Source organism: Elaeis guineensis, chromosome 13, assembly GCF_000442705.2.
Source record: "Elaeis guineensis isolate ETL-2024a chromosome 13, EG11, whole genome shotgun sequence".
Taxonomy (NCBI): Eukaryota; Viridiplantae; Streptophyta; class Magnoliopsida; order Arecales; family Arecaceae; genus Elaeis; species Elaeis guineensis.
In genome coordinates, this window is record NC_026005.2 from 3,446,185 (window position 1) to 3,457,933 (window position 11,749).

The window sequence follows — 11,749 nt, forward strand, 5'->3', positions numbered from 1 at the left end:
GAAAACATTGCTTACGTCGTAATAAACAGAATATTTATGATGAAAATTTTCATCATAAATAAAAAAATATTTTTTAAATAAAAAATATAGAGATATTATCGATGAAATTATTTTCATCAAAAATATTAAAAAAATTTTTGATGAAACCAGATTTTGCGTCGTCAACAATATTATTTACGATAAATTTTTTCCATCACTAATAAGTCAAAAAAAATTAAAAATTAAATATTTTTAATTATTTATGATGTAAATTTTAGTTGCAAATAATTTGACTATTTGCGATCAATAAAGATTTTTTGTCGCAAATTAAAAATATTAACGATGGATAATTTCATCATTAATAGTTTAAAAATTAGATAAATTTAAAATTTAAAATAAAATAATTATTTATGATAAAAATATAACATCATAGATAATAAAATATTTGTGATGGAAAATAAATTTTTCATCAAAAAATATGGGACATTTACGATGAAATATTTCATCGCTAATAATTAAAAAATTAAAAAAAAATTAAAAAGTAAGTTATTTGCGATGCTAATAAGCTTTTTTTCATGATAAATTTTTAGATGAAAATAATTTTTAAACAAAAAACTAGTCATTTTCTTAACGATAAAAATATTTTCATCGCTAATATGAATATTAGCGATAAAAAAATATTTTTTATCATAAATATTTAAATTTTAAAAATTTAAAAATAAAAAATAATTTATGATGAAATATTTTTATCATAAATAATGAACTATTTGCGATGATAAATCATATTATCATCGCAAATCTATGATTATTAAAGATGAATTATTTTTATCACTAATATTTAAAAAACTAAACTATTAGCGACGTAATAAGCTTTTTTCATCGCTAGAATGAGTTCTAACAATGGAATATTTCATTGCTAATGGTTAAAAAATTTTAAAAATTTAAAAAAACTTTTATATTAAAGGATATATATTATAATAAATATTATTATATTTATAAAAAATTATAAGATAGTTTTAAAAAATAATATATGTAAAATAAAGTTATGTAGAATATCAAGATATGTGTATATAAAAGGCACGTGAAAAATCATGGCTATATTGTCTCAAATGTTGGGGCATGGGAGAGTTGAAGTGGATGGAGTTGATGAAGGCATGCTCGAGGTGATTACTTTTATTTCTATTCCTACTTTTTATCATGATATTTTTTCTTGTAGTTTTTGTCATTCTAATATGCCTTTCTCGAGTCTCTAATTGTTTACATTCAAAAGTTATATTTTCAACCTTTAGTTTTGATCCAGAAATAAGATAGATAAATATTAATTTATTTAGTACAAGATATAAAATATTGTTCTATTTATATTATATAAAGTAACATATAATTTTGTATATATAAATTAATATATAATATTGGTTTGGAGTAAAATGAGTATGTCGATTAAAATCTTTTTCTATCTTTGTTTGATTAGTCCATTTTGTGTTTTGAGGTTGCCCTCTCCAAAATACCCCTAGACCCCCAAAAGCGGAGGTAAGATTTGATCCCACTTCAGTTGATCCAACAACCAAAGACTTTACCAACTTAATATGTGTATATATATACATATATACATACACACACACACATATATATAGACACACACATATACATACACACATATATATATATATATATATATATATATATATATATGTTTGTATATATACATATATCACATATATCATTGCATTATCTAAATTAAAAAAAAATATTTTGAACGATTATTAGCGATGGAATAAAATTTTCGTTGCTAATTATATAAATAGCCACGAAACAACTTATTTTCATCATAAATAATATTTTTTAGGAGCATAAATTTTTTCAGTGAAAAATTTTTTTATGGCGAGAATTATTAGTGACGAAAAAATTTTTCCATCGCTAATAACGTTATTAGAGACGAAAATATATTTTTCATCACAAATATTTTTTTATTCAATTTATTTGCAACGAAAATTAGTTATTGGCGACGAAAAATTACGTCGCTAATATCCCGCATCCCTTCACATCCCATTAGAAACTCATTTCTCTTCCTCTTCCTCCCACGGCATTCGGCCTCCCGCGTTCTTCTCCCGGCCTCCCTGCCTCCCGCATCTCCTCCGGCTTCCTCCGCCGTCTGGAGCTCTTCCGCCGTCGCCGCCGTCGAGGTGAGTCGGGTTGAGCTTTTTTTTTTTCGATTGTGTTTGGGCCGGAGATGGGCACGGGGATGGGCCAGCATGCCGTGGCCGGCATCCTGGGCATGGCGCCAGCGTGTCGGGGACGGCCGTTTGGGTCGGGACGGCGGTTCGCAGCCGCATGGGGCCTGCGGGCATGCGGGCGTGTGGGCCACGGCCACACGTCGGCTGGCGTGCCATTGACGGCCGCCTGGGCCGGGACAGCGGGCCTGCATGCCGGGATCGGCATGTCGGTGACGGTCGCCTGGGTCAGGATGGCAGCACGCGGCCACATGGGGCCTGCAGGCCGCAGCCACACGGTGGCGGCATTCCATGGCCGGCGTGCCAGGGACGGTCGCTTGGGCCTGGATGACGGGCCTGCGTGCCGCGGTCGGCGTGCGTGCCGGGGCTTGGGGCTGGGGCGGGGTGGGTTGGGCTGGGGCTGGTGGGGTGGAGTCGGGTTAGGTCGGGTTGGGCAGAGTCAGGCCGGGATGGGATGGGTCGGGCAGAGTTGGGTCGGGCTGTGGCGAGTTGGGTGGAGTCGGGTCCGATCGGGTCGGGCTGGGGCGAGTCGGGTGGAGCCGAGTCGGGTTGGGCTAGGGCGGGTCGGGTGGAGCTAGGGTGGGTCGGGTCGGGGATGGTAGGGTCTGGGTCGAGTCGGTTTCGGGTCGGGCCGGGATGAAGTGGGTCGGTCCGGGTCGAGTCGGGTGGAGTCGGGTCGGGTCAGGCTGGGGTGGGTCGGGTGGAGCTAGGGCGGGTCGGGTCGGGTCTGGTCTAATCCGTGTCGAGTCGGGGATGGTAGGGTCTGGGTCGGGTCGGTTCCTGATCAGGCCGGGATGAGGCAGGTCGGGCTGGGTGGAGTCGGGCTGGGGCGAGTCAGGTGGAGCCGAGTCGGGTCAGGGTAGGTTAGGTGGAACCGAGGTGGGTCGGGTCAGACTGGGGTTGCTCGGGTGGAGCCGAGTCGGGTTGGGCTGGGGCGGGTTGGGTCGTGTGGAGTTAGGGTGGGTCGAGTCCGGTCCAATCCGATCCGTGTCGGGTCGGGGATGGTAAGGTCCGGGTCGAGTCGGTTCTGGGTCGGACTGGGATGAGGGGGGTCGGGCCGGTTCGGGTCGGCCTGGGGTGAGTCAGGTGGAGCCGGGTCGGGTCGGGGCAGATCGGGTGAAGCCAGGGTGGGTCAGGTCCGGTCCGGTCCGTGCTGGGTCGGGTCGGGTCCGGGGAGTGTCGGGCTGGGCTAGGGCACCCAAATTATTATAATTGTTGCATATGATTATAATTATTGCATATTATTATAATTGTTGCATATTATTTTTTAGTGCTACTGCTGAAGTTAATTATTTGACTGATTATTTTTTCACTAACACAAAGCACATTGCTGTTACTTGTTACAATTAAATTATTTTATGTACTATTTTGTATACCGCTGAAATTATAAAAAAATATATTTTTATTTTAGAAAAAAATTTATTAAAATTTTTGATCAAAAAGTTTCAATACGAAGTTATTCCTTTTTGATAAATTAGAAATCCATCTTCGAATACACGTTCAAAGATGGTACTTAAATTACATTGAGCCATAGATTCTCGTTTAAGTTTCAATCTTCATCGAGATCGAAACTTGGATGTCCCGTATTTAGATTTTTTGAAAAAAGAATAATATTATTATTGTTAATAGTTGATATTTCATTTCATTATGTGGTATTCAGTAGTTATCTGTCCATTATTCTCCGGATATGTGGTGGATAGAGTGCGTGGGCACCATATCCATAACATATACTTGGAGAACCATGGAGAGATGCTGTTGAAATTTTCATAAAAATAAGATGAAATATTCACTAATAACAATAATGAGATTATTACTTTTTTGAAAGGGATAAGGCCACACCTGTTAGTAATGATTTGAAAAAGATAGAATCATGCATTTTTACTTCATAAAGGGATAGGACCACACATTTTTTATGTTAATGTTTAGTTTGCATGTCTTTTTTAATATGTGTTATTTTGTATGAAGTGATCCGAATCTGGATCCGAGTCGAAATTTTGCCTGAAATTCGGAACACGATTCAGTAAGAAATTTGGATCGTGATTTTGTGTTTGTTGTTAGATGAATATCAACAAAAGTTGGATGAATGCTAGAGAAATTTTTTTGCCTGAATATCGCAAAGGAGTTCGAGATTTCATTGCCTTTGCACGGCATAAGGCTGACAGTGCTAGTCGGATAAAGTATCCATGTAAGAGATGTGTCAATATGATATATCATCACATAATACTTGTTGAAGAGTATTTGCTACAATATGGTATGGATAAGAATTATACTTGTTGGACATGGCATGGAGAGGGTGATCCGAATGAAGTGGTGCACGATGATGACGATACTGAAGATAATAGTGATGCTGATGGACCTGTCGAACATAGTGGTATAAAAAATTTGTTAGATGATTTACATCAAGGTGCTTGTTCGAATGTATGGATGAATCTGCTGCATCTGAAAGCAATTCTGATCATGAACATAATATCCAGCTTGAAGTAGAAGGGACTTCTGAACAGTTTGCAAAGTTGCAAGGGATGCACGAGAGTCACTTATCCAAATTGTACAAAGTTTTTCAAGTTAGAATTTTTGATAAAATTACTTCATATTAAAATCGTGAACCGATGGATTCAGAAGTCATTTGACCAAAATGTTAAGTTTAACATTGATTAAAGCAGCTCTGTCCGATGGAGAGAGACTGCCGAAATCATATTCTGAAGCAAAAATATACATGCAAAAAATTAGACTTGGCTATACTCCTATGCATGCCTGCAAAAATGACTGCATATTATTTTATAAGGATAACGAACAAACAACAGAATGTTCAAATTGCGATGAGCCTAGATACAAAATCGATAATAGGAGAGGAAAGAAGATACCTCAAAAAATTTTGAGATATTTTCTATTGATTCCAAGACTTCAAAGGTTGTATATGTCCACAAAAACAGTTGAAGAAATGAGATGGCATTATAAGCAGTGGATTTCAGAGAAAAATATACTTAGCCATCCGATCGGCTCTTTAGTGTGGAAAGACTTCGATGCAAAGCATCTGCACTTTACAAGTGACCCGCACAATATCAGGCTTGGTCTAGCGATAGATGGATTTAATCCCTTTGGCAATATGAGTACCTCTTATAGCATGTGGCCTATGATGCTAGTTGTATACAATGTGTCACCTTGGAAGTGCATGAAAGAACCATTTATTTTTATATCACTATTGATTTCGGGTTCGAAAGCATCAGATAATGAAATTGATGTATATCTACGACCTTTGAATGATGATCTGAAGGAGTTATGAGAAAATGAGGTTCAGATATATGATTCTGTGAGTCGAAGTAATTTTAAGTTGCATGCTTCAATTTTATAGACTATAAATGATTTTTCGACATATAAAAATTTATCTGGATGGAGTACCAAAGAAAATCTGACATGTCCAATATGCAATAGGGATGCATCCTCCTTACATTTAAAGCACGGATGGAAAATATGTTTCATGGGTCATCGACAGTTTCTTCCTGCTAATCATTCTTAGAGGATCCGTTATAATCAATTCTTTGATGGTAAGTCCGATCAACGTCTGCCACCCAAGGAGTTAAGTAGATCAAAAATTTTAGAACAACTTGAAATCATTGAAAATATATGATTTGAAAAAATATCGAGTACTCACAAGTGGAAGCGTACTGAAGTTGAGCTGAATTGGACGAAGCGAAGCATCTTTTTCGAACTACCATATTGGAAGCAGCTACTACTTCGTTATAATCTAGATGTAATGTACATTGAAAAAAATATTTGTGATAATATCATCGGTACTGTATTGAATATTTTAAAAAAAATAAAAAATGATACAAAAGCTCATCTTGATCTATAGAAAATAGGAATCTGATCGGAGTTGCATTTAGTTCGTCGAGGTGAGAGATTTTTTATGCCACCGGCATGTTATTCACTGTTTGAAAAGAAAAAGAAGAATTTCTGTGCATGGTTCAAAACTGTAAAGTTTTCTGATGCATACGCTTCAAATGTATCGCGGTGTGTTGGAAACAACAACAGCAATATCTCTGACATTAAAAGTCATGACTCTCATGTGATGATGTAATATTTGCTTCCTGTGGTCATGCGTGGCTATTTGAGTAGTGATGTTCAAACTGTATTTATTGAGCTGGGAGTATTCTGTCGAGAACTATGTTGCCAAAAATTGAAGATTAACTTACTTGAGAGATCAAAAAAAGATATCGTACTCATTCTTTGTAAGTTAGAAAAAAAAATTTCATCATCATTTTTTAATATTATGGTGCATCTGACTGTCCATCTTCCAAATGAAGCTCTTTTGGTCGGATCGATATATTATCGATGGATGTATCCTATTGAAAGGTAAAGAAGTTATACATATTTTATCATATCAATTATAAGATATAAATATAATTATAAAATTTAAATTTATTTTTGTTTGTAGATTCTTGTGTACCTTAAAAAAATATATGCGCAATAAAGTAAGGCCTGAAAGGTCTATAGCGGAAGCATATGTAGGTACCAAGTCTGTCACATTTTGCTCGATGTATCTTGATGATAACGAAATAAGATTCAATCATGCAGATCGTAATATAGACCATGAATGGGGTGACAATGAGCCAACATTGTCTATATTTAAACAAACGATTCGACCTATTGGTGCAAGAAAATTTAAATTTATGGACGTGAACGAGCTATCCAAGGCACATTTTTACATTGTAAATAATTGTAAAGAAATTAAAGATTTTATTGAGTAAGTATCATCTTACGATACTATTTAATGATCAAAAAAAATTTTTATGTCGGTGTAAAATTAAAAATTATAACTTCTTGCAGTGAGCACAAGAGTATACTACATAGAGAGAATAATACAGATACCGATGATCGATATAGGAAAAAATTTATAAAATAATTTGATGATCTTGTAAGTTGTATTAGTGATACATTATTTATTTACTTATAAATAATATTATTTCAATCAATATAATTTTTGATCTTATAATGCAGATGAAACATAAGTATTTCAATAAAGAAGTAGGTGCAACCGATGAGTTGCACGATTTAACACGTGGTCTCGATCGAAGGGTTAATCACTACACATTCTGTATCATTGAAGAAATGAGATTTCACATAAGAGAGCTTGAGATGCAACGACAGATCCAAAATAGTAGAATTGCTACAACAGGATATGAAGGAGAAGAAGAGATTGAATATTATAGTGTACTGGTAGATATCATAGAACTGAAGTATGGGTCCAGTAATTCTGTATTTTTGTTTCAGTGTGAATGGTGGGATATTAGTAATAAAAAGATCGAGATTCATATCGATTCACAATTTATCAATGTAAATCTTGCATGAACATGATACCAAAATGAGCCATACATATTAGCAACTCAAGCGAAATAAGTAATATATTTGAAGAACCTCAAGTATCGAGGTAATTGGCATGTCGTACAAAAAATAACACCTAGAGGCGTATATAACATACCAACTCGATTAGAGATGGATGAAATTTTGAATTTACGTGAAGAGAAAGCTTTTCAGTAAGAAGAACAAACATCAGCCGAGTTTTTGGTTGATGAAGAACTTATAACGGTACCTTTGAATAGGGCTGATCTCCCATCCAACGAAGTTGAAGTTGATTTTGTATCTAATCTAGATGAGTCGGAGGGCGACGATCAATTCATAAATGACAATGAGATAGAAGATGATACATATATCGATTACTATGATTCGGATGAGAATCTACACATCGAGGAAGATACGAATATTGATGAGCAGATCTTTATTCTTCATTCAATTTTGTGTTGCAATAATGGTATGCAATATAATTATATTCATTAGAATGGTATTTAATTTTTATTATTATTATTATATAATATTATATTTATTTACATCTCAATTCTTACAGATCTGGCACCAGGAGATAGACGACGATGGTCACGTTCACAGTTATCTGCAGACAGCTCGAAGGTTGAGGCATCTTCATCGATCTCCATGGCCTCACTGGCTCCAGTGTCAGAGGGTCTTGCACTGGTAGGTCCCAGTGAGCCGACTACGATCGAGCTGGATCCCAGTAAGGTGGGTCTCAGTGAGGCTTATCTCAGTGGTATTAATCATTATACTTTATATATAATCAAATTTGATTCTTTTATTTAGATCATACTAATGATTTATTTATTATTATTTCAGATCAGTCTACATCGATGGTCAGGCGAGGGTGAGGTCCATCGAAGAATCTTACTTTAAAGCATTGGAGACGTGAGCACCCGGGATAGCATCTCTGGATAGAGATACCAGTCGGCTATACCAGACCTATTAAGGGATGGTGTGAGCCATGGCAGACCGAGCTGGGCATTATATGCTGCAGCTATGCCCCGGTGATGCTCTTCGATTGGCGTCATGTTGTCTCAGCTCAGAGACAGATTTTCTACATCCACTTACAGATAAAATAAATTATATTACGAATATTTAATTTACATAGTATTCTTTTAATGTTTGTTATTTGCAGGGTGTATTTGACATCATCGATTTTGAGGATGATCGTGTGAGGCGAGCGATCGATATCCATCTATCCTTGCACTTCAAGGATTATCGCAGTCACATGCATCAGCATTGGTACCGGATGGTGCAGGCTGATGGACAGGAGGCAGCATGGCTGCAGCCCTACGACAGTATCACCATCGATAATTGGACTACCATATGCCGGCATTACGAGGATCCGGCATATCAAGTTACATATCTAAATTTTTTTTAGATTTTGATGATTTAATCATTTATTCTTAAATTATATTTGTTATCTATTAAGTTTACTGCAAATTTTACAGAGATGATGTGTCCAGAATGCGACGAACCGGACGAGATAGATCGTGTCGCATTGTGGGAGTTCGAGATCATTTGCTCACCACATGGAGCATATGGAACGTATTTTTTAAATTTTTAATTATGATATATTTCTTTAATTATTTAATTTTTTTTAAATAATTCTCAAATTGTAGAGAGATACTGAGAGTGGCGAGCTTCCTGGTAGGATCGATATCTACCAGCGGACCCACCAGCGACGGTCAGGAGAGTGGACGACGGGGAGCCAGGAGCTCTTTGTAAATTTTTTCAATTAATTTTTTATTCATAATTTGATCTTTATTAAAAAATTAAAATAACTCTAATTTTTATTTTTAAGATTGTATGACCGATATGAGATCCCAGCCTAACCCTGAGGGCTCGATCGCAACCATAGATGATGAGATCTGTAATCAGGTGCTCGGTATGAGATCCTGTTATGTTAGGGGTCTAGGATATGGGATCACTGCTCCATCTTCACAATCATCTAGGGCTGAGATCCATTCTACATGCTAGGTTCGATTGATGGAGGTACAGAGATAGGCTGTCGAGAATCAACAGCAGATTATTGAGGATCGACAGCAGGCTGAGCAGCGAGCTCAAGAGCTAACTGAATGCATCAACCAGTATCAGCAGTTTCAGATCCAGATAATAGATCGGATGGTGCAGATGGAGCAGACGATCTAGATGCTGAGGCAGCAGCAGGTCGGTCCGAGCTCCATCATCGGTCCGAGCTCCGTCAAGCATTCCCCATCCCCACCTCGTTCTCCACATGTCGATTTATGATGGCTCTTTGATGTATTTTTTTTAAACTCTTATAATTTTAATTTAATATAATAAAATAATAAAATTTATTTATCATTTTATTATGCAAATTTCTTATTCAAATTTTTTAATTTATAAAAAATATTATACATATAACTTAAAAAAATATATCTAAAATTTAAAAAAAATAATTAGCGATGAAATTATTACCGACTAAATATTCATCATAAAAAAATTATAAAAATAATTTAATTCTTCAAAAAATATATATAATTAACAGCAATAAAAAATTTTCATCGCAAATACTTATTAGCATCGTAAAGGTCTGTCAAAAAAATATTTATTTATGATGAAATATTAGTCGCTAAAGTTTTTTAATTATTATTTTTTTATTAAATAAAATTTTTTACAACAGAAAATTTTCATCACTAAAAGTGAGTAATAGCGATGAGTATATTTTCATCGCTATTAATTATTATTAGCGACTATTATTTTCATCATAAATTATTTTTTTTATTCATAAATTTTTTTATTTTTTATTTTTTATGACTAAAATTTTTCATCATAAATTAATGTTATTTGCGACAAAAATAATCTTTTCATCATAAAATATTATCAATGATGATATTTTTTGTGATGAAATTGTAGCGACGAAATTTGCGTCACTAATTATTATTAGTGATGAATTTGGCTTATTAGCGATGAAAATTTTTTGTAGCTAATAACTTATTTTTTTGTAGTGAATTACAATCGTACTTTAGCTTATGATAGATCAAATACAATGCTACAACTTAGTCCAAAACTGATTCAACAAATACACGCATACCATATTTCTTATATGACCAATTTGTCCAAATACTGCCCATACCCTATCTATATTATTAAAATTATGATCTGACTTTTTGGCATCATTATAATGATAATCATACTCTAGCCTATGGTAAATCAAACACAATGCGCACACTAGTTTGAAGCTGATCTAATAAACATGCTATATTTCTTGCATGACCAACTAATTCGGATGCCGCTCAAATCCTATCATTTAAGTTATGTTTTTTCTACTCAGATATTATTAAGCACCAATTAATTATAATTCAAGCAACATTAATCCAACAATGTATAATACATGTACCGTAGTTATAAAATATACATCAATCGTACATATACATATTTATATGATTTTTATAAACATATAGACGATCATGTTGAAAACTCTACCTCCACTGGCGATTGACTCAAACACTATGAATATCGACCAACTCCTAAATCCTTAAACTCAAGGCCAGGGAGTTTGGGTTAATATCATCTTGCCTAAGCAATGCTCATCTACAAAGTTAGGCCCATCAGATCAAATGTAAATGTTCGTGGTTTATGATAGAAAGTTATAAAAGACTAACCTTGACTTCACAATTCCGAGTTGGGACCTCTCCTATGGTTGACCCACACCATAAAACACCTTTGGACCCACCACTAGGCCACTAAATATATAGAGAGAGAAAGAGTATAGATGAGAGAGAAAGAAAAGAGAGGAAAGAGGGAGTTTTTTTTAATTTTCTCTTATCTTTTTTGTTTCGGCTTTCTGAAAAAAATAAAGAAGGCAAAAGGCATTAGGAGCAACCACCTCCCCTCCCACATCGGCAATCCTCGATGGCAGCGATAACCCCCAATCGCTACAACAGCTTCGGCCCTTGGCAATCCGAGCATGGCCACTATAGAAGAAGAGAAGAAAATAAGGGAAGTCTTCTTCACAAACTCGAACCCCTACCTTCCGACGATAATGCCCATAGAACCTCCCTACCCAAAAAAAAGGAAAAGCGGGGATCTAATAGCCATACCTCATTTCTGGAGAAGTACTTGATCCTCTTTTCCGACCAGAATGGTAGTGGTTTGCTAATAATGCTTAATGAAAAATCAAGAAAATCTCATACATTTCAATGGCAGTTTCATTG